The 25,388-nt window shown below is 38.3% G+C and overlaps 1 protein-coding gene and 1 long non-coding RNA gene across 2 annotated transcripts in view; one reads left to right on the forward strand and one right to left on the reverse strand.

Moving 5' to 3' along the window:
* Cep112 (centrosomal protein 112) overlaps positions 1 to 25,388 on the forward strand; it is a 370,253-nt gene that overhangs the window by 152,695 nt on the left and 192,170 nt on the right. The window lies entirely within an intron of this gene.
* Positions 17 to 7,947, reverse strand: LOC110305921. Its single transcript, XR_002379205.2, has 3 exons — positions 7,839 to 7,947; positions 6,713 to 6,918; positions 17 to 96 (listed from the first exon to the last, which is right to left on the reverse strand). It is a non-coding gene; the product is annotated as an uncharacterized LOC110305921 (long non-coding RNA).

A 25,388-nucleotide genomic window follows, 5' to 3' on the forward strand; every position in this document is an offset into this window, starting at 1 on the left:
CTCACTGCCATTTTTCCTCTGGGATGTGGCTCTTGTGGGTTGCCTTGGCTTTAGTTGGTGACTGCTACTAGCATGTGCATGTAAATGCTGTTTATCCTATAACAGAGAGATTTCCTTAAAATATTAGAGGAAAAATGACTTCTCCCCCAGCACCCATCAAATGTAGTATCTCCTCAGCTAGGGGTTCAGCCTCACAAGCCCTCCCCAGTCCATCAAGGAATGTTTCCCGGCTTGATCATGTACAGGTCTTATACAGGTAACCATAGCTGCTGTGAGTCTGTGACCATGGAGACGCACTTCACAGCACCACTCCCCAGCCTCTAGCTCTTACTTTCTGCCCCTTTTCTATGATGTTCTGTAAGCATTGTAGGTGTTGACAGAAATGCCTATTTAGAGCTGAACGCTCAACAGTCACCAGTTTTCAGTATTTTTACCACTTGTGGTTCTCTGCCTTAACCACTGCCCTGAGCAAAAGACACCTCTCTGACCAAGACTGAGTGCCACACTGCTTCATGGGTATAAAGATATTTAAAACGAAGGCAGTTTTGTTCCTTCTAGAATCAACAATCACCCCAACAATGGCGTCTTAACCAGGATTACAGTATCAGGGATGGGTTCCCTCCTGTTGGTACAGGCTCCAAGTATATCAAAAAGTGGTTGGTTAACTCCATCGAAGTCATCCTCTGTTGGACCAGTGAACACTCTGCTCAGCAGGCTGGATTGTAGCTTTTAGGGTACAAGTCTGTTCTGACTTCTCTCCTGGGACCCTGCAGTATGCTTTCTTGTACTTTGGAAGCCAGCCATTAGGAAGAGAGAGTTCAGGTTCATTCTAACCTGTTTTCTCTGTGTCCTTCAACCAAAGTATATTGTGTCTTCAACAATATGCTATTGGCAGTCATTTAATTCAGTTATTGTGGGCCACCAAGAGCAATGGTAATGTTGTTTTGAGTGCTCTGGGAAACTCCTTGACCAATAATTTGTGAAGTATCTCACACTGGTACTGAGATTTTTAGGTAATGAGCCATGCCATCTAAGGACCACTGTTCACCTATGTAGCACCTGGCCCAGAATTTAAATATATAAACTTTATATATGTATGTATATATATATATTTATATAATATATATCTTCTATATTATATATAACATATCATATTTGTAGCATATATACCTTATATATGATTTATAAATATATTTTAAGTGTATATATTTAAATAAGGAGTATATGTACATATATAAGTATTTAAGTATATATATTCAGACTCCCTATTTAAATATATACTTAAATATATATACCTATATATATGTATATATAGGTATATATATATATATATAGTATTTAACTATAACTATGTAGTTATTTATATAGTATTTAACTCTCTCTATGTATGTGTATAGTTAGTGTGTGTGTGTGTGTGTGTGTATATACATACACATCGTTACAAAGTAGCTTACTAAGTGGTGGATCTCCATAAGACTTTTCATGCATTCTTAGTTTGATTTAGCCAGCTCACCAACACCTCCTCTCCTCCATCCTTCTCCATGGCATCTTTCAACATTATAAAAGCTAGCCAGCTTTCATCTCCATTGAAACCTTTATCCCTTTCCAAGTGCCCCCTTTCATATCATGTGTTCTGTTCCTCTCAATTTTCTTCTCTCCACCATCCTCTTCATGGCCCCTTTCTTGCTTTCTGACTTCTGATGACCCTCCAAATTAAGCACACAGCTCTAAAATTTTGAAGCTAGGATCCAGAAGGAATACTATTTTGAAACCTTAAAAGAAGTGTTTGCACTTTTCCAATGTTTCTTGTGTGTACTTTTGTGTATTGAACATTTGTGTGTATGCATTTGCATGTGTGAGGATATGCTTCCCTGTGTATAGAAGCAGCAGGAATAGATGCCAGAAGCCAAGTGTCTTCCTTGGTTGTTTTCCAGCTTACTTTTTAAAATAGTGTCTCTCCTGACCCGGAGCTCACTCTCTAAGCTGGATTGCTCTCAGCAAGTCCCAAGGATCTTTTGTGATCACCCCTTTCTTGTGCAGGGACTTACAAGGTGCAGTGTAACAACCCTGCCTTTCATGTGGTGCTGGGACTCAAGCACCAGCCTTCATACTTCCCCAGAAAGCATGTATCTGCTGAGCCCTCTCCCCAGCCTTATATTTTTTCTATAAAAACGTGTTTTCATTTTATAGATGTAATCAATTGTGTTATCTTTCCTAGTTTATTAATTAAAATGATTTTTAAAGTTCTATTACTTGAATTCATTTTTCCCAAGGTTAGATTATCTGTCTTTATCTTTCACATCTGTGTTAGCTTTTCTTATATGTCTACAATTGATGCTTTTGATTTATTTTTACAAAAGGCAAAGGGTGTGTTTATTTCCTGTTGGTGTTGTAACAGTTTAAAACAAGCCCTGTGTCACAGAACACTAGAAACCCATTATTTTACAATTCTGAAGATGAGAAGCCTGAAGTTAATCTTTTAGGACTCAAATTGTTGGTAGAGCTGACTCCTGCTTCTTTCAGGGGAGAATATATTTCTTTCTAATTCTAGCTGCTACTGACCCAGAATCTCCTGAGCGGCTCCACATCATATTCCATTCCTTCGGCTTCTGTTGTGGACCCAACTTCACTCTCATTGTTACAGAGCCTCGTGATGACATCGAGCCCCTGTGCAGAGTCCAAGAAAACTTCCCAGCTCCAGATTGGTTATTTATTTGATTACTTTGAAATGGGATCACACTGTGTAGTTCTGGCTAGGCTAGAATTAACTATATACGCCAAGCTAGCCTAGGACTCATAGGGTTCTGCCTGCCAGCCTGGTATGTGCTACCAGAGCCAGCATCCCTCTTGGGGTTTTAAGTTAACTTCCTAATGTCCTTTTATTAGACTATGGAAGTATCACAATTACAGGTTCTGAGGATTATAACATCAAATTGACATGCTTGGGAGGAGCAAAAGGCGGAGGTTGTTACTCAGTTTTTCACGAATGAGATACCAAACAGCTTATTTGTTGTTTAAAAAAGAGCTTCTCTTTCTTCTAAAGCCGTGGCTCTCAACTTCCCTAGTTCTGTGATGCTTTTTTTTTTTTAAGATTTATTTATTTATTATATGTAAGTACACTGTAGCTGTCTTCAGACACTCCAGAAGAGGGCGCCAGATCTCATTACAGATGGTTGTGAACTACCATGTGGTTGCTGGGATTTGAACTCTGGACCTTTGGAAGAGCAGTTGGGTGCTCTTACCCACTGAGCCATTTCACCAGCCCCTGTGATGCTTTAATACAGTCCCTCATGTTGTGATGACCCCAACCATAAGATTATTTCTATTGCTACTTCATAAATGTAATTTTGCTACTATTAGAAATCGTAATATAATTATCTGTTCTTAGTTGACACCTATGAGAGGTTGTTCATTCCCCAAGGACATTAAGACTCATAGGTTGAGAACCTCTGTCCTAAGCGGCCCCTTCCTGAGTGGGAACTCAGAATTCTTGAGTTGACATAGCTGTGTTAAGATTCTTTCCTTTTGAGCTAGAAAAGGTACCCAAAGAGCTGAAGGGGCTTGCAGCCCCTTACGAGGAACAACAATATGAACTAACCAGTAACACCAGAGCTTCCTGGGACTAAACCACCAATCAAAGAAAACACATGGTGGGACTCATGGCTCTAGCTGCATATGTAGCAGAGGGTGGCATAGTCGGTCATCGGTGGGAGGAGAGGCCCTTCGTCCTGTGAAGGTTCTATGCTCCAGTATAGGGGAATGCCAGGGGCAGGAAGCAGGAGTAGGTGGGTTGGGGAACAGGGAGAGGGGGGAGGGCATAGGGGCTTTTTGGAGGGGAACTAGGAAAGGGGATAACATTTGAAATGTAAATAAAGAAAATATCTAATAAAAAATAAAAATAAAAAAATAAAAGATTCTTTCCTTTTGAGTCCAAGATTGAGGAAGGCTTATTTTGAGATTGTGAAATCTACATCGGAACCCATGGCTTCCTTGGATTGTTTTTAAATTTTGTTTTAGGGAAGAGCCTTCTGGTTTTCTTTTGTTTTTGTGTTAACTACAGTGTACCAATTGGAATGGCTCCTTCGAAGGTGTATTAGTATTCTCACCTCTAACTGGTTTTCACCAGTTTTATAGTTTTAGAGCCCAACCTATTGTGAGGATATGTAGGTAGATGTAGGCCTACCCACCGAAGCCCCTTCCCACCAGTTAGCTGGAGCTGTCACAGTCTGATTCTTCAGCTTTCAAGACAGGTCTTTCAACTTCCTGCTCCCCAGAAAGTTGTGCAAGCTCTTCCCAGTTAGCTAATGTCTTCACAAGGTTTTGTTTCTCTGGCTCACTTTGCCTCATAGTTCTAAAATTCTTTTCTAAAGATCTCTTGTTAGAAGTTTACAAAATTAATAGTTACTCAACAGAGACTTTCAAACTGCTGTGTATATTCACTATATCTTTTGTTTGTTTGGTTTGAGCTATAATTGACAAATAATTGCATACATGTAAGGTGTCTAACTTGAAGGCTTTGCTTCTCTTGTTCTCTCACTGTGCAATGATCACTGCTCTCTTAATCCATCAGCTACTTGGTGCCCCTAGCATCTCATCCATTTTAATATTTTCCCATTTCTGTTGTGGAAAGAACATGTGAAATCTGCTGGATTAGTAAACTTCAAATACGTAATACAGTGTGGTTAGACACATCAAGTGTATCAGGCTGCCAAAACTTGATCATCGTTTGAAACGGAAACCTCTAACCTATAATCCACATTTCCCTATATCCCTCCCCAAGCCCCAGCCTCAGACAACTCTCATTTTATCCTCTGCTTTTATTAGGCTGATTATTTTGATTTCACACAAATAATAGACTACTTTGTCTTTATGAGTTGGCTTATTTCACTTAGCATGATTTGAGTATCCTCTAGGTTCATCAATGTTGGCATAAACTCAGTGTCATGTGAGTCATATAGACACATATAGAGATAGATGTCCTTATCTGTTCATTGTGGCTTGTTTTCATGTTTTGCTGTTATGAATAGCTGGTAACAAATATGGTTATACAGCCATCTCTGAGACCCAGATGTGGGATTTCTGGTTCGTAGGGTAACTCTGTCTCTCTGGGCATCTCATTTTAATTTTATGGTTTTAATCATTGTACAGTGTGCATGCACAGCTGGTGTGTGAAGACCAGAAGACAGCGCTCACAAACAATCCTCTCCTTCCAGCAGCAGAGCTGGGAATTAGCCTCAGGTTTTCAGTTTGTGGCGCATGTGTCTTTAGGCACTGAGCTGCCTCCCCACCAATCATAATGATTTAAATTTTGATGTATGTGAAAATTAGTGATGCTGGCCTCTACTGGCCATTTTTATGTATTCTTTTGAGAAATGTTAATTCAAGTTCTTGTACAGTACTTAAGTTATTTGAGAGGGTTTTAATGAGTTGTTTGAATCCCCTGTATTATTTATAGTTCATTTCCCTTACCGAGTAGATTTACATATTTCATCCCATTTTGTGCCTCTGTTACCTCTGCCAGTTGGTTTCTTTACCTCCAGACACTTTCTTTTTAGTTTGTACAATCCTACTTGTCCATTTTTGCTTTTGTTGCCTATGCTTTTGGGGTTCTATAATCCTGTACTATTTTAAATAATAATTATATCTATGTTTGAATTTTCCTCTTGTAATCATAAAAATATACATTCATGATGATAAACACTATATGTTGCCAACCTTAATATAAGTACAAATGACAAAAGTAGAAAGTTATGAAGATCATGGAAATACATGTGTACATTTACAGGATGATGCAGTGCACCAAGGCTGACAGCCTGAGTTCGATTCCCAGAACCCACGTGATGAAAGGAGAAAAAGGAATCCCACAAGTTGTCCTCTGACAACTTCGTCCATGTGTGCAGGTTTATGTGCATACACACATACACAAACACATGCAAACGCATGCACACACCTGCACATGCACACACACATACACAAGCTAGATTAAAGTTATGATATACTAATACACTTATGTACAAAGTGAGAATTAAGTGATAGAAACAATACTTCCTTTATTGATGTTACAATGATAGCCAATAAAGGGATTCAAATGGTGATGCAATTGTGTTTTGAAGATGGTGAACAGAGAGCAGGTCTTTACAAACTAAATGTCTTTTGTGGCAGAAAATTATCAAGTAATGAATAAATTAGTAATTCCTAAAGATTATGAAGGCATCTTGCTGGTTACCAACAGAAAGCAAGCAACTTAGAGAGCAGCTTCTGGAAAGTGGAAAGGAGATGGGAACTCATAAAGTCCACTTCATTTCTGTACTTTGGTTTTCTTTTGTATACTGTCAAATTAAAAATATTTGAGTGAAAAAACTCAAAGAAAATTTTTAATTATTCAATGACTGAATTTTTCTTTTTCTGTTTTCATCTCCTGCTCTCAGGTGATCCTCAGAACTAAACAGATTTAGGCATTACTAGCTGGATAATTCATCAGGAATGTTTAAAGGGAAATTTGGAGATCATAATTCTTCTTGCTCGTATCTCATGTTTTGAAATGCATCTTGTGTCTTGTGGAACGTCCTGGGGGACCATCATTCACTATTATTTTGTAATAACAGAGAATAAATTCTTTGTGATGTTGATGTACCAAAATACATGTTTTAGAATAAAGAAGATGAAAAAATTAGTAATAATCAGGATGAACAGTTAAGGTCCAAAGACAAACCTTGTATTCTCCAGTGTCAGTTATGGGTGCTTTATCAGTGGTTGATGCTTGTAATGATACCAAGTGATGAAGAGTCTACAGCATAGAAGAGACACCACGAGTGAGAACACACTCAGAGGTTGCCATGATCCAGTTGTCTTCATCAACAGGGTTGAGGAAGGAGTAGTGAGAATGCCAGAGGGATAAGTAGCACATGGAAAACTGACCTGTCAGTAAATCAATACAAGATGGAGTCAGCCAAACTTTCATAATAAATCTCCAGCATCCTGTTAAAATGCAATTTTGTGATGCAATAAAATATTAGCAAAGAGGTGAAATCACATTCAACACAACTCTGTTGTTTCAGAGAGGATTTGCCAATATGTGGGAAAGTATTCTTTCTGGAAGTCTCTAGCATATGCTTTATCTAAACAGTGTCATGATTTTAGATATCCTTAAGATTTCTTCAGTGCTAGAATATTAGTTTAATCAATTTTATTGATTTTGCTGGCAACTATTTAAAACAAGCAAACAAACAAAACAAAAGCAAAAACTATAGTGGCCAATAAGTTCCTGCAAACAATTTTTACGTTTCCCAGTCACTCCAGTCTGAACCTTTGTACTGGATCTCAATAAGCTACCATGCAAGATGCTACAGCTAGCTGAAGTGTGACTCTATCAGATAGAGTAGGGTTGTAAATGCAGCCATTTGTGAACTAAAACATATAACTCATTTTTTTGTTTTGTTTATTCAAGACAGGGTTTCTCTGTGTAGCCCTGGCTGTCCTAGAACTCACTCTATATACTAGACTGACCTTGAACTCAAAAACCCTCCAGCCTCTTCCTCTTGAGTGCTGTGAATAAAGATGTGCACTACCACACCTGACAATTCACATTTTAAAGCCTCTTTTATGGTTTTGTTTTTTGAAATAGTAACCTACAGGTTTGTTAGAAGAAATTCAACTAAATATGTGAAACTGCTTGTGAAATTTTGAAGCATATAGAATATATATATATATATATATATATATATATATACTCTACTAAATGATGATTTTCTAAAAACAGCTAGAAAGAAAAGTATTCCGGTAATGTGGTTTGTATTATGGGTATCATTTTAGTTAACAGCAGCTACGTTGTTACATACATTCAATTGTGAACATGCAGATCTAGGAGAATTATTTCCATCTGATAATTTCTTTGATCACATTCTTAGTTAAGTCTCTGCTTCCTTGTTGGCTACTACTTGGCTTTGGAACTGCATAGAATAAAACTTAGGTCACAAATAGAGCTCTGTTTCCATGGCAACATACATTTCTGTTTCAATACTATAGAGGTAGTTATTTTCATTTATTACTTAGTTTTGCTGGAGGATAAATGGTTCAATAAGTGGCCTGAGAACAAACCCAATAATGCCAGTACTTTAAGAGTGGCAGGACTGGAGCCTTAGGACCTAGGCATGGCTGCTCATCATTAGTCCTCAGAGAATGAGTGGATGGGTCAGAAATCAAATTAGATGAGTTAGGAAATTTTAATTCAGATCCAGAAATCAGGAAAACTTCAAGAGTCCAACTAGCTAAGACAAAAACAAAAAGGATATATTTCTAGATAGTCAAGAATCTAATCCTAAAATTAATTGGGAGTGGTAGTCTTTATTAAGAACATTCTTAATGCCATGAATCTAGACCCCAGATCATTAAGTAAGTATCAAAGATGGAGGGTAGTAGAGTCAGGCAGGACTGTAACCACAGTTGGTAGCAGTGAGATGGTTTAAAGGCAAGGCCTTTTTAGCATGGTTTTGAGGGGGTTAATCATGAGTGCATGGAAGAGAACAAGCTTGTACTTGAGAGTAAAGGAGAGAGAAAGGTTGGAAGGAATCTGAGTCATTTGGTTAAAGAAATCACAAATGATGTCATAGATTTTTTTTTTTTTTTTGGTCAGGCGACTTTGTTCTGCACACTGGGTAAGTACAGCATGTGCCATAAATAATAGTTTTGACCGGCATTAAAAACTTGTTAGAGTGAGGGTAATCACACACAGAGCTTTGTAAATGCAAAATATTTGAGATGAGTTCACACTGAATTATATAGATTACTCTTGCCCATTGAAAATAGAGCCTATGTTTGTTAATAGTTAATGAAAATGTCAGTATTAAAAATCTCATAGCCCACTATTAGAATTTCTGTTGTTAATCTCTAAATTCTGTGGATTTTGAAAATATATTGGATTTATGATTTATGGCCTTATCACTCTGAACATACCTATCTCTTCTCAAAATCGGTTGGTATCCATGATACTGATCTAGGTAGCCTTTGCTCCTTAAATTTACATGTCATATAGATAGAAACAATATGTTTTGCACTTAAGTATTTAAATGTCCGAGATGTACAGATATACAAAACTGTCTGATTTTATCAGAGCTAAGAGTATAATGTTGACAATATTTTAGTACTACCTCATAAGAGATAGTCTTAAGTTGGCTGCTGAAATCCTTCCCTAAATTCACTTAAAATCTTTATTTTATACTATCTCATCATTCTGAAGTGTGATTATGTTATGGATATCACAATGTATATGTGCCATTGTATATGTAATGTAGAAGTACTTATACCTCTTGACTATATGCTCAGGAAATATTAAGATAAGAGCTAAGCTAAAAATAAACCAGGAAAGCTAATAGAATGGGAAGTAGTTTTAAGGTCAAAAAGCCTAAGTAATTAAAACTTGTATACTTCATATGTGTATCCAGTGACAGATCTTATGTTGAATTTGGTTACTACCGTTTTCTAGTTATTTACATTGACTTTGACCACATAATTTCTTTTTGTATTGGGTGAATGCATTTAAGGAATATAGAAGGAAATACAGCAAGTAACAAAATCACATATAAATGTTGGAGCTACTGTAGTAAGTGTAGGTGCTGCCCACAGTCTCAGGGCGGATGTGTAAATGATGCAGGAGTAGCCAGGATGCTTCACCATTTACAGGGTGCAGAATGAGCTCAAGGGAGGTCAGCTGACTAGAGTAGACTCTGCTATATATATAGCTCCACTAGAATGGATTTCCTTCAGACTGGATATTAGGTTAAGCCTTTTTCAAACTTCCTAGGAACAGATCTTCCAAAAAATACATTATTTTATACTAGTGAAAACAGGGGAATATAAATTAGGTCTCTGTACTATCTAGTCTATCTCTGTCTGGCGCTTACAAAGACAAGCATTGAAGTAATATATTTATTTTCACATTATTCCTTTAGATAAGATTAACCTATTTTTCCCTGCTGTTCACTTTAAAAGAACAGTTCTCAAATTAAAATTCTGATTTTTGCATGTTACCAACTTAAAACTTCTGTGAATACATCTGCCTATCTTCCCACAATTAGTGCACAGAGTGCACACTGTGAGAGGCACTGAGATGGGAGAGAAGTGCTGTGCTTCTGACTGAGGTGGTTGGCAGGCCCATTTAACCGTTGTAGTCAGCGGGATTGGCACACTTAATACATTTTCTTCTCCTTAGCTAAGCACCCAAGACTTTTGAGTGCATTGTGTAGTTGACAGTAGGTAACTAGTGTTTTTCAAATGCCATGAATGTACCATGCAGGATGCTGGGACGGCCTGCAGACAGTGTTCAGAAAGAGGCTGATACTGAAGTAGTAGGATCCACAGTTCAGTAGAACATTGCTTTCCTGGGACAGAGTGGTAGCTTAAGTGGCCAGAGTGCTGAAGATCTGGTTCCCAGTTACCTGAATGGCATTCTTTATAGAAGGAAGTTTGTTGTAGAGGAGAAACCCCCTGGAATTTGTTTTTTGAAGGCTAAATAGGTTGCTTGATACTTCTAGAAAAACTGTCAGGAAGACAGTGTTAAGTGTTTTCAGATGCTGTAAGCTCCCATCTTCTGAACATAATGCCTTCCATTCATTATGATGGTGCACCAGTTATGCATAGTACAGCTGTGTGGGGTTTTTAATGTATACATTTTTTCTTTCAAAATGAGATTATTGAAAGTGCCCTTTGCAGGTAGATTCATTTTAGAGTCATCATTTTCAAGTATAATATTTCCACTTATATAAGCCTATTTAAGTATAAATATATACAGTGAGCATTTATATCTTGGCTTCTATTATTTACATCATCTATTTGTAGACTTAAAGTGCTCCTGTAAAATCAATGACTCTTATATTCCTTTAACTTTGATTTTACCTGAAGGAACATTCTTTGAACTGTGGAGATATTTCAGAGGTTAAAGCCATGCAAGCAGAATGACCAGAGTAGATCGCTAGAGCCTCTGTGATTTCTAAGTAGGCTTGGGAGTTGTGTCACACATGTAATTTCAGCCTGAAAGGGCTCTGACAGTGGATTCCTGGACAAAGGGATTGCTAAGCTCTGGGTTTGATCATGACTTTTGACCACTGCTCAGAAGAGTGAGGGGGAAGAACAATCGGGGAACATTCTAGACCTCAACATTGGACTTCCATATGCATGTGCACAAATGTGCTCAGACACATGTGAACATGCATACACACACACACAGACACACAGACACACACAGACACGAAATGAAGGGGGAAAGCACATTGTTATGGTTTTAAACTCATTTTCCTCAAGATCTATTTTTCATTATGTAATTTGAATGTTCTTTTAAATATGACAAGAAGTTTAAACAACAGTTATAGAGCTTTAGTATTGTCATTACAGAAAACAAATACAGCTGTGCTTGCTGGTCATGTGATGATGCATATTCTATTACTAATGAAGGTTGATCTTCCTCTAAAAGAAGACATATAGATTAATGAGGACCTTTCTTTGTATTGCCCTTTTTCATTTCATTAAAAGAGACAGAGCCAGGCGTGGTGGCGCATACCTTTAATCCCAGCACTTGGGAGGTTGAGGAAGGTGAATTACTGAGTTTGAGGCCAGCCTGGTCTACAGAGTGAGTTCCAGGACAGCCAAGGCTATACAGAAAAACCCTGTCTCGGAAAAAAACAAAAACAAACAAACAAACAAACAAACAAACAAAATAAAAACAGACAGACAAAAAACAACTCTCTATAGAATACCTTTTCCTTTGCAAGTAAAAACAGCATTTCGTGGCATTAGCATTGGGGAGTTTGTTCCAACGCTGCCTGTTAATTGTTCTAAAATTGTAGCCTATTAAAAATTTACCCTTTCCTCTGTGGTAAGATCTGTCTTTTCATTAATCATGTAATTTAACATCATCATGAACAACAGAACAGCACTATAATCTCATGCACACAAATTTTTCCAGGACTTTGCTTTTTAAAAGTGGATTTAGGGGAAATTTAAATTTCTTCCCATCTTTGCAAGTTTAGAGTGCACTGATATTTAACGGAAACACAAAGTGCGATAATGGTTTTCTTCTTAATTTGTAACGCTAGAAATAATAAAGTGAGAAATCTAAAAAACTCCAAGGTACTTTAAATTCCTCTAGCATGCATGCTGAATTTCAGCTACTTTAAAATCATTTTAAAGGTAAAGCTGCTGACTCCATTTCTAAACACCCTGCTCCTTTACAAGCTTAGAAACATTCTCCACTTGATAGACGCGCAGGCAGGCATTATAAGGCCAGAAGATTTTATTGCTATTAGTTAAAACTAGAACACATGCTAGGAATCTGAACACCTGGTATCTTGCCCACACTTGCATTCTTTAGTGTAACCACTGTGTCTATTTCCTGTGGCACCCAGAACAAACTTCTAATGTTTTATACATTTCCTGAAAAACAATAGTCTAGAAACATGACTTTCATCCAGAAACTCAAATAAAGGTATTTTTTTAATACCTCAGCTATAAATAATTTTTGGACTTAGTTTGAAATAATTAATTTCAAAAAATACTAAAGCTACATGATCATCTTATTAGATGCAGAATGTGCCTTTGATGAAATCCAACAGTTTGGAGAATAATGCAAAGGTCCTTGCACCCACAGATTTCCAGGAAGACTAGGATGGTTAAGCCTAAAGGATTTTTCTTTCCAATGAGGAAGATGTAAAACCTGTTCTTCTGTTGAGAAAGCTGGGAATTGGGGGTGGTTAATGGCCCAGTGATCGGCATTATCTGTTGGGCCAGGGGATATCAAACTCCTACAAGCAGGACTGGAGGTGGCTAACAATCGCAATAACACTTACAGCCAGGGGCTCCACAGTCAGTACCAGAGGTGGCTAAGTATCACAAATGACCTCTATGCTCTCTGTATGATGGAGACCAGGCCATACCCTTCCTTAGGCCCCTAATAGCCCATCTTCTTGGAAAAAAATTACATATATGCTGAGTCAAGTTTTGATGTAATTATACTTCCTCATGTACCAGGATTTGTATTACACCAAGAAATTTTATTTCCACAAATTATACTGTGTTTGGGCCAAGAAGTGGAAGTGGGTGGGTATGGGGAGCAGGGAGGGGGGAGGGTATAGGGAACTTTCGGGATAGCATTTGAAATGTAAATAAAGAAAATATCTAATAAAAAAGGCAAAAAAAGTTATACTGTGTTTAAAATTGTTGGGAATAAACTGTCTGGGACCAGACTTCCTGGAGTCTTGATCCCGGTTAGCAATGTCAATCTGAACAGAGTTGTCACTCTCTCATCTTCAGTTTACTTCCTGTCTGCCTGACACCACTGGTATTAAAACAGTTAAGTTAATGGAATTGAGTTTAAAACCTGAACATATGTCTACACACCTACTTCCGCCTTGGTTTTGGAAATGATGTACACTGGAGAAAAGACAGGATCTTCAACACATGATTCTAGTCAAACTGGATAACCACAGAAAAATGAAGCTAGATCGTGTAGCTCACTCTGCACAAAACTCAACTCCAAATTGATCAAGGCCCTCAACATGAGACTTGATATCTAGAGCCCGATTCAGTAGAAATAGATAGTGGAGAATGTGCTTGAACTTATAGGCACGGGAAATCACTTTCTGAACAGGTTCCAGATAGCGCAGACATTGAGACCAAATGATAATGTTACCACATGAGTCTAAAAATCTTCTGCACAGCAAAAACTCAGCATCATTCACATAAAGAGGTGGCCTTGAGAGGAGGAAAATCCTTACCAGTTAATGATACCTCTGATAGAGGGTTATTTTCTAGAATATATAAAAAACTAAAAAGACTAAATATCAAGAAAACAAATAACCCAATTAAAACTGAATCATGGAGCTCCACATGAAACATGAAATATAAATGGCTAAGAAACACTTTCCAGAAGGTTTCATATCCTAGCCATCAGGGAAATGCAAATCAAAACTACTTTGAGACTTCATCTTACCCAGGTCAGAATGGCCAAGATAAAAACAAACAACAAACACACAATTCACAGCACATAGTGATGAGGATGCAAGGACAGGGGAGGCAAGGGGAACCTTCCCTTCTGTGGGAGTGCAGACTAGTCCTGCCACTGTAGAAATGTGTGTGGGTGTCCTCACAGGCTGAAAAGAGCTCTACCACGAGATCCAGCTATAACATTCTTGGACATATATCCAAAGGACTCTCCATTATTACGGAGATACTTGTTTGTCCATATTCTTGTTATTGTATTCACAATAGCCATGAAATGAAAGTAGCCTAGTTGTCTATCATCTGATGAATGCAGAATGAAAATGTATTGCTTTTATATAGTACAATATTATGTGCCCGTTAAGAAAAATGCAGTTATGAAATTTTCAGGTAAGTGGGTGGAACTGGAACAGTCATTCTGAGTGGAGTATCCCAGACCCAGAAAGAAAACATTTCCTATTTTCTTATATATGGATGTTAGCTTTTAAGCTTTGGATATCTGTGTTTCATTTAGATTACACACAGAGGTTAACTAACTAATAAGGAGTTATGGAAAAGAGGGACACTTTAAAGGAAGAGGAAATGGAAAATAGTACTTTCAAAGGGGAAAGGGCCACAACAACAGAAAAGATTAAGTGGGGTTGGGAATGGGAAAACGGGATAGAGGGAGGAATATGTGAGAGGGATTACTAACACTAGACTCTTTTTTAAAGCCATATAGACGCCTGCCACTCTAAGAGCTTCCTAAAATATATACAGCTGACATTTTCACTGAGGCCGAGAACCTGTGGCTACATGGGTTATGGGCTCCAGGGGAACATATTACTATTTATTATTCTACCAAATAGATATAGCAACAGAAGGACTCACTACTATAGCCATAGATGAGTCTCACACAGCCCTCATAACAGAAACTTCTTAAAGTAGACAGCAGCTAACTAAAATGGCCACAATAGTCCAAGGTGCAGAGAACAAGTGACTGTAGAGTACTCAGGTCACTTGGGATCTGTGTTAAATTTCTCCTCTCGAAGTGGGGCAGAGAGATTAGAAGAGCCAGAGCTGTTCAATGACTTCAAGGAAACGGTGTTGTACAGACACAACAGAGCAGCTGAACTTATGACCACCCAAAGACTGTGACAGCACATGGCATGCACAAGCTGAAACCAGACACAGTCCCACCTAGAAGAGGAGAATTTAATCATGACATCCTACCATTAGCCGAAAAGCTATTGGCATTTGATAGCTATTGGGAAAGGCAGAGTCTCTTCAAGGGAGCAACAATTGGTATTGACACAGGCCTGCCTGGGCAAGACCCAGACCCAGGAGTAGTTGATCAACCCAGACTATACTCAGGTTTTTTTTTTTAAATGACAGACAGGCAGACAAAATATGGAGTTTGGTGGCTATTAAGGAAGGGAAATATCTAGTAGAAATTTAGGAAGAGAGTAATATGATCAAAAGGCATTGTAACAATTTCAAAGAATTAAAAACATTAGTTTGAAAAATTATATTTTAATGTGGTAGGTTATGACAATGTAGCAAAACATGCTTTTTATTTTGAAAGATCACTTAAAATTGAGTTTTAAATAATAACTATATAATATATAGTTCAATATATGATATAAATGTATTCTTTGTGATACAAGTTGACATGATAAATCTATCCAAAATATTCTTTTGTGGCTATATTTTTCAAACATTTAGTATAGCTCCTTTTTGAAATGTATATGTGGCTGTCCTTTGAGGTCTGAATCTCTACTTTCAAAACACCACTCTGGTATGGTTAATAGAATTATGAAACATATGTTTTGTATTTTATTTAATGGAGGGATGTTCTAGATGAATAAGAGTATAACGTTTTAGCTTATTCATAATCTTTATATAAAGAATAATGTTAAGCAACTATATAATATAAATAGTATGTATTATCTATATTTTAGTTTTAGTATTATGCTAGTGATAGTGATAAATAGCATAAGCTAATAACAAGTGTGGTGCATAGACATAGTGCATATCTGTGTTTCTAACCCTGGTTATAGGGGTTTTGTTCATGAGGTTGTCTAAGTAGCAGTGGCATGTCATCCTTGTCCGTCCTCCTCACTGCCTGATGCAGTGATAAAGGCCATGTCCCAACATTTTCACTTGTAAATAATACAAACTGAAACATATATTAAGATGGGAAATATATAATAATCAAGGTATGCCTTTATATAATGAATTCTTACTGTTCAGGGTCTAAAGTAAAATAAAGGGAAGTGGGGAATGTTATGAATATCCATAACAATTAAAAATTAATAACAATGGTAAGCATTTTTGTTTCTAAAGGACTTATAGGTTAAATGTCTGCTCATCAAAAATGAACCCAAAGCCCCTGCACCTATACATGCATTCTTTACAGTGATGTTTATGTTTATACTCATCTTTAGTTATTTATGAACTCTTTCTGTTCAAACAAAAAGTAAACCTGCATTAGGTGCACACAAAGCAGCTTGCCCTCCATGCTGTAGTGTTCTTACTGCTTGGCGTCAGCTAACTGTGTGGTTCATACGTGACCCATACAGAACCACTGCTCTAGTCTTCTCTGTTTGAGGTAAAGTGAAAGGGCCAAACACATGAAAGGAGACAATATCGAAATAAAACCCCCAAAGGCTCTGTAAACACAAGGTCGTTACAGTAAAACTGACCACTTTTCCAAATCGTAGTTCATCTGTAAGATTTCATCCCTGTACTCTGATGATCCGTACTCCGCCATTTATGTAAGAAACATAGGTGTGTGCGCTCAGAAGGCTGGAAGAAGCATTTACGATGATACCTGACCCCCTGCTGCTATCTGCTGTCACATTGTACTACTAGCAGATTTTAACCATGTAGTACTCCTAAGCAGTCAAAGAATATCAAGTGAGCAAAGCTAATGGTGTGAGGCCCTCTGCCTCTTCACTGAGACAAATTCCCAGTGAGGAGGAAAGCAGGAGCATGGTCTGCTCTGGTCCAACCCCGGACCTCAGAGATGGTTCTTCAGGCCATGCATGAAGACGGTCCAGCTCCTTACAATGGGATTCAGTGATTCACTACGATTGGAGGGACAAGTGCACAAACCAGTGACTGGCTTAGCACACCAGAGAGTTTTGGATTACCTAAATATCAAAAGTTTGGAAAGATCTAGACTTATATCGAACTAAGATGTGTCCTTCTGTGACCTCGTCTCCATCACACTATTCTAGAGTTAATCTCCTTAAGTTGCCTTTGCACCATTTTCCTGTCTCTCTTTAATCCTCCATATTCTCTGGCTGGGCTGCACTCCTCATCAGCAATGTGTGTTACAAACCAATTGCCTACCTTCATAACAGAATTGATTTTTTAATTGCTAAGTTGACCTAGTTCATATTGTTAGACCTTGCTTGACCATGAAACTGTGGAAAGCAAAACTGGGGCTCAGAGAGAGAGAGACTATGGCTCTCAGTTCCCATGGACAGTCTGATTCTACTTTCATGTTCTATAAGCACACACAGTTTTCCGAATTTATGTAAAATCCAGGATCTAATGCTGTCTGAAACTGACCTAATTCACTTAACATGATGGTCTCTGGTTGCATCCATTTTCTTACCACTGACGTGACTTCATTCTTTGTCTGAGTAAAATATCATTGTGTAGATACACTACTTTGTATTTATCTGTTTTGCTGTTTGCCAGTGCCTAAGTAGATTTTGCAGCTTTGCTCTTATAAGTAATTCTGCAATAAATGTTGATATGCAAATACTCTGCAGGGTGTTGGCTTGGACTACTTTGGATAAGACCCAAAAGGTAGAGCTGAGATGTGAGGTAGGTACTACTTTAGTGTTCTGAGAACCTCCTGCTGACTTCCACAGTGCTGGGCCGATCTACATGCCTGCCTGCACGTCTGTACGAATTCCCTTCTGCCCACATGCTTACCAGCACACATTTGTGGCGTGGACTCTCGGTGTGGTTTGCATTTCATTTCTCTGATGTCTGATGAGACTGAACATTTCCATCTCTTATAGGCTAATTTTGCTTCATCTTTTGGAAACTGGCTGCCCTCTTCATTCATCCATTTATTGATTTCATTTATTCAATTTTCATTATTTAGTTTTCTGAGTTCTTTCTGTAGTTTAGATATTAATCCTCTGCCAGATGTGTGGTTAGTAAAGATTTGAGAGAACTGACTTTTGTCCCTTATGAGATAGGATCTGGGTTTTTTTCTGCGGGGAGAACCTTTTCCTCAGCACATTCCTGGAGCAGCTTTCCAGAGCTCTCCCACTCGACTGCTCTGTTAGTTCTGCCCAGTGTCAGCAGATTGTAGACTCTGGGCTCTGCCCCGTCAGTCAGTCATTCCTACTCTCATTGCTATAGCCCTGCTAAGGCTGCAGGTGCAGTAGGTAGGATTAGACCCTTAGCTGTGTCTTGGTTTTCTTGTTTGGGGTGCAGGTGTTAGAGCTGCAGGCATTGGCAGGCATTCTAGCCACTGCTCTAGTTCCAGGTTTTGAAAGAAGGCTTGGACAGCAGCTTGAAAGCAAATTGAACAGACTCTCCTTGGACCTCAGCTGCCTAAATGTTGAGATTATAGTTATGTGCCACCACACCCGGGGTCCCTGCCTTTTTGAGACAGTATCTTCTTCAATAGCTCAGGCTGGCCTCAAAGTCGTGATCTTCTGGCTTCCTGCTCACAAGTGTCTTGTCAACCATCTCAAAGGCTTTTCTATGTTTAGCTGGTCTCATGTTGGTGCTGTAGATCATCAGGAGTGGACTGGTGGGCTTGCCTCACTGTGGTCTTAGCCCACAGGTATTCAGCTCTTCCTCAGTGGCTTTCATGGGGACTTATACTTTCAGGGTCTATAAGTCTTTCCATATACTTACTTCTAAGGATTTTTATTGAATTTAATTTTTTATTATACTGGGTTACTAAGGCCATTTCCATGAACTGTATAACTCTTTGAGCATATTTCTCTCCATACCCTAATTTGTGCTCTTTACCACTGAGCCATCTCTGCAGAATGCTCCTTCTTGATTTTAAAGACTGTTTCAAAGCTTCACACACATAGAATCATTGAATGAAATTTGGTAATTTGAATAAATACCTATTAGCTGGTTGAGAGAACATTCTTTCCAATGCCTACTTAGCTAAGAATTTCTGTTACTGAACTTTTAAAAGTATTTTTTCTTGAAATAACATAACCATGGAAAGTCAGTGAGTTGTATTTGATGCTTTTCTATGTATTCAGAAATGGTTCATGTTGTTTTCGTTAATGAATTGAATTAATAGAGTAAATTATACTTCAGGGTACTCTTGAGATTTCAACCGTGTGTGTGTGTGTGTGTGTGTGTGTGTGTGTGTGTATGTGTGTGTGTGTTCATAGATGTGGGTGCCTCTGCATGTACACATTAAAATTTTCAAATCAAATGTTTTTCTCAATGTCTCTCCAATTGTTTTTTAAGACTAAGAGCTCACCAGTTCAGCAGGACAGGCTGGCCAGCTACCTCCAGGAAGCCCTGCTTTCCCGGAACTCAGAGTACAGATGCACACTACTGTGCGGCCCTTTTTATGTGGGCTCTTAGGATCAGAACTCAGGGTGTGTGCTTACCCAGTAAGCACTTTACCAACCGAGCCATCTGTTCAGCCTCCATCCAGGTTTAATCATGTTACATTATTGAATTCAGTTTGCTAAGAATATTATGGACAAATAGTGACCTGTGCATTTATGGGTGCACTAATGGTCAGGCTTTTAAGTTGAGGTTAGCAGGTTTCATAAATTGAGTTCCTGAATGATGAGTCTCTGAAAGCTTGCAGGGTGATTCATATCTTCTGGGTGCTTTCTTTGTTTTTTGTTGTTATTTTGGAGGTGTTTTTTTTGTTTGTTTGTTTTGTTTTGTTTTGTGGTTTGGTTTAGCTTGGTTTTTGTCAGTTTTGATGTGTTTTTATAGTGCAAGCATTTTTCTTTTCATTTAAATTTTATGTTACTGACAATTCAAACTTGTATATTTGTTTGTTTTTGTTTTTCAAGATAAGGTCTCTCTGAGTGTCCCTGGCTGTCTTGTACTTGCCTTATAGACCAGGCTGGCCTCAAACTCACAGAGCTTCCCCTCACCTGTCTCCTGAGTCCTGGGATTAAAGGAATGTGCTACTACCCAGCTGACAGGTCTAAAATGTTGTGTCAAACTGTGTTTGCATTCTCTAGACTCGGTGATTATATGTTTTATTTTTATAGAGTAGTAAGCTAGATTTCCTGTAATTTATTTTAAGATAATTTTATCCCTGTATTCATAAGTGAGTTGGCTTGGTAATTTTATTTCTCCTCCTGCCCCTACAATCTTTTATTAATATTGTACTGACATTTAAATTAATTTGTGAATAGTTTTGTTTTTCTCTGTTTTGTGAGTAGAGTGATATGATCCTTCAAAAATTTTAAAACTCAACCTATGAAATATATGAACTCAATATTTTCTTTGTGGAAAGATTTGTAAGTGCTATTTTATTTTTTAATTTAGTTAAATTTGCTTAGCTTTCAGTTTCTAATTGTGATATTTTGTATGTTGCAAAAAATGTTTACATTTCATCTCAATTCTCCAATTATTGGCATAGTATTTTATAATCTTCCAACTCAGATGAATCTACATCGTGTCCTTGTTTGTCATCCTTTATGAGTGTGTTCTCTTGTAAGCGATGGGGCTTTATTTTTACTCTACCATTGCCTGCTCATGCCTTCCTTTCATTTCCTTTGTTAATATTACCAAAACTTGTTCTCCTTAATTAACTCATTAATCTGTTTTGCTATATCATTAATAATTAGCATTTCAGATAAATAGCACATCAAGACTCATTTTCCTGGTTTGAGTTTCATCCTCTAAGATTTAATAGGGAACTTTATAATTATCAGTCATTTATAAACATCTTACTTAAATGTTATGGATTCATTTGGGTTAGGAAATAAGTGACATCAATCAGAATGTGTAAGCTACAAAAATAGATATAGTAAAATACTTTCCACTCACCCCTGACCTGCTGAACCCACCCCTTTCATTCCTATCTAAAATAGCACCAGTGTAAAACGGACCAGTGTCCTCCACAGATCAGTTCTAGCTGCTTTACATTCCCTTTTAATTTTATCTTGAACCCTTAGTTAAAGTGAGTGCTTTTAATTCCAACCTGTATGGGGAAGTATCTTCCTTTTGCTCCCATAAGTTGGCCACTGGTCAGCAGCTAATTCAGTTGCAGTGTAGTAGAGGACAGCACTCTGATGCTACCAGTTTTTGTGATGCCAATACTTTAGCCTCATAAACACATCTAAGCATGATCGGGATGAGCGTTCCCCGAGGCTGTGGGATGTGACCTTTCTCCCAGTAGTTCCATTCCATTTGCTATGTCCTCTGCTTTGCACTGTGGATTATCTTGTCAAGCTTTTAACACATCTTTCCCAATGTAGCCATTTAAATTTTAAAAAGATTGTTCCTTGTATCATTTTTATTTCATGGGTTATGCTGATGTATCTAATAACAAGTTATCAAGACCTGATACACTTCCTCCTATTTTTTCCCTTTGGTACGTGTCCGAGTGCATGTGCATGTGTGTGTGTGTGTGTGTGTTAGGGCTTTGTGGTGCAAAGCAGTGTTCATTGATCTGCACACTAGCTCTTCTGTTCTGAGGGTTTGTGTTTTACCTTTATGTCCACGGTCCATTTATATCTAATTTTTATGAAAGATGTGATGACTGTAGCTTGGTTCTTTTTTAATGTATATTTAATTGTTTAAGAACCATGAGTTTAAAAAGTTTTCGTTGAATAGCTTCCCAGGCTTTTCTTCGAAGAGGAATTGGTATTTGGAATTTGAGAATAACAACTCCACACTTGCTCCTAACCACCTTAGCAGTTCCAGGTTGTCTGGTGCACTCCAGGGCAGCTGTGTGCTCCACACCTGGTGCTTGCTCTGGAGACACCGCTGATGTGCTGTGCTGTCCACTGTGTCTTTACTTCCTGTGTCCCTTGTCTCTTTCCCTGCTTACAGCATCAGTCTACACATGGTTTGTTTGTGTGCCCTCCCCCACCCTTTGCATGTTTTAATTATTTCTGTGAACAAAGAAACAGCTAAAAAGCCTCATGTAAGATTTAGTTGCTTTATGCTTTAAGAGACTCTGGGAATATCTAACTTGTGAAATTATCTGAAGTTGGTACCCCTCTTTGTGGTTTTTTTTTCCTTCAGCATCCATTTAGCCCTTATAATTCTGCTTCAAAAATTATCCCCATCTATTCTACTCAACTCTGTGGGCCTTCCTGTCTCTCTTGAGTATATTAAATCATACTATAGAGTTCTAGATTCTTTAATATGCACACTATTTTTTTCAGTGTTTATTCATTCCTCTTCAGTTTGGTGTCCTGTTTCTTTCATACCCTTCAGCCTTTCCATATATGACAGGCCCTGTGTCAACCCTAGCTCCAGACAGCATGTCTTTATCTCTTAGTGTGCATCCGAGGCTGCTCAGGACAAGTTACTGCTTCCCCATTAGAACTTGCACAGTATTTCTTATCTCTCATGGTATGTGCGTAGTTTATATTTTCTTCTCAAAATTCTTTAGGAAACCTTTTCTCTTGAAGTCTCCTATCATGATTGATTTCACATAAGATATATATATATATATATATATATATATATATATATATATATATTAAAATAGTAAATTACAATTCTAAGGAATGTCATTGCAAGATTTCGGCTTTTTATGCTTGCTCATGAGCTTTCGTTAAAAGATTGCACAGATTACGAATCTAGCTTCACATATCAGGATGTTGCTGGTATGCCTGTATACCAGGGGGGATGAAAATCATTTTCACCTTGGAGAATAATCCAACTAGTTAACAGCATGTCTTCAACTAAGTTACATTATATTTTAATGAAGTATATTTATAAATGTTATTTGTGGCTAGTTTGACAGTGATCCTGGCAGTTCATAATCATCTCTAGAGTGTTTGAACCTTGCCTTTCTGTTGCCAGAGCTTGTGAGGTTCCAAGTGGTTTTGATAATCACTAGCTTTCTAAAGAAACTGTTGGTATGTTTTTAACTATTGATTGAAAGTCAATTTGAAAACAGTTGTTCTTGCGATATTTCTATAATAGGCACAGCCTTTAGTAACCTGTGAAATTTTTTTAATTATTTGTATTTTCCTGAGTGTATGGGTGTGCCCCTCATATGTGTCTGTAGAAGCCAGAAGATGGTGCCAGATCCCCTGCTACTGAGGTACAGAAAGTTGTGAACTGCCATGTGGGTGCTGAGACGTAAAACTGGGTTCTCCACCAGTGCTTTTAATCTTTGAGCCACCTACCCATCCCCTGGCTATGAAATTTTCAGTAATCAGTTCTCTTATATCAGTCACATAGATGAAATTTTAGGCAACACAAAAGCAACTGTTTTCTATTGATCTTGGGGCTCAAATCAGTCTAGTTATCAACACATGCTGAGACATAAGGGACACCCTTATCCTTAATGTCTGTCTCTCTTACCATTTCATTTTTTCTACAATTAGTTGATACATTTTCAGGACCAATTTTCCATTTGAAAAACACCATTAAACTTAAACTACTGTGTGTATCCATATTGCCAGCAATTAAATACACCGTTCTCTAATTCAACATCACATACCTAGTCAGCTAATAGAATGTAACAGGATTCAATGCAGCACACCAAGAAGCTGCGGCGTGAACAGAGCACATGCAGCTGTGGGCCACACCACAAGTGGAGTAGACACTACACCACAAGTGGAGTAGGCACTTCTATAGAGCAATCTGAGGGGGAAAGTTATCAGATTTTTTGTGAAAATAACTTTGGTAATGTACCCTAAAGCAAATTGTCTTTGTAATTTGTTCACAGATGTATTATGTGCTTATCAATATTTGTCATTAAGACAGATGACAAGAGTAGATTGTTTTCTGGCTACAGAAGGGAGAGACACTTGCTCAAAGGGCTCACATCAGCCTCCTCCTGTCTTCTTCCCAGGATGAATCCCTTCTTTTTCACGCACCCATGGCTTTTATGTTGGGAGCCTTCATTGCACTTGGAGGCTTCTCAGGGTTTGTGTTGTTGCTGTGATGCTTCCTGTCCTGGAGCTCTAGCCATGGTTTGGATCAGGCAGGACAGCCAGTTCTAATTTGTTACCTGGTGAGGGGGAGCTTTGTAAACTCTTTCCTGTCTAGAAGTATGTCTAGTGTTTCTGTTTGTCTGTCCAGTCTTAGAGTTCTCATCTATTCTCATCTAATGAAATGACCATTCGTGTTGTTGCAGTGTCCTTTGTGTTGCCACCTGTACTGGGGTGAGCAAGGAGTAGGCCAGTTAGTGATGATGACCCCACACACAAAATCAATGGAAGTGCAGTCTGTTAGTATCTGTCAGTGAGTTACCACAAAGGCTCTAGCAGGCGAATAATCTGTGCGATCTAAATACTCAAAACCAGCAATTGTCATTTAATCTGTAGAAATAGTAAAGTTTCAACTAATCAAAATAATGAATGTAACATTTTTGTTGACAAAAATGGATATAGTTATTTTGATTACAAATACTTCTTTTTAGATATGTTTTAATTAATTATTTTATTTATTTATATCCCAAATGTTGCCTCCCCTCCAAGCCCCACTCCCAGAGTTCTTCACCCCCTTTCCCTCCCCTTGGTGTCTGAGAGGGTGCTTCTCCCCACCCCCTTACCCTGAGGCATCAAGTCTCTTCAGGATTAGGCACATCTTCTCCCACTGACACCAGATAAGGCAGTCCTCTGCTACCCATGTGCCAGGGGCCTCAGACCAGCCCAGATATGGTCTTTGGATGGTGGCCTAGACTCTGAGACCTCTTAGGGCTCCAGTTAGTTGACACTGTTGGTCTTCCTATGGGGTTGCCATCCCCTTCAGTTCCTTCAGTCCTTCTCCTAACTCATCTATAGGGGCCCCTGATCTCAGACCAATGATTGGTGGTAATTATCTGCATCTATCTTGGTCAGCTGCTGGTAGAACCTCTCAGAGGACAGCCATGCTAGAATCTAGTCTACAAGCACAGAATAGCATCAGTAATAGTATCAGGGTTTGGTGACCGCCAATAGGATGGATCCTAAGTTGGATCAATCAGTAGTTAGCCATTCCTTCAGTCTGCTCCATTTGTCCTTGAATTTCTGGGTCAAAATTCTGGGTCAAAAATTCTGAAGGTAGGTTGGTGTCTCCATCTTTCTATTGGGGGTCCTGTCTCTTCTACTGGAGATGGTCTCTTCAGGTTCCATTTCCCCACTGTTCGGCATTTCAGCTAAGGTCACCCACATTGAGTCCTGGGAGTCTCTCACATACCAGGTTTCTGGAGCTTTGCATATCTCTCTCTCTCTCTCTCTCTCTCTCTCTCTCTCTCTCTCTCTCTCTCTCTCTCT

The sequence above is a fragment of the Mus caroli genome, chromosome 11 (assembly GCF_900094665.2).
Source record: "Mus caroli chromosome 11, CAROLI_EIJ_v1.1, whole genome shotgun sequence".
NCBI lineage: Eukaryota > Metazoa > Chordata > Mammalia > Rodentia > Muridae > Mus > Mus caroli.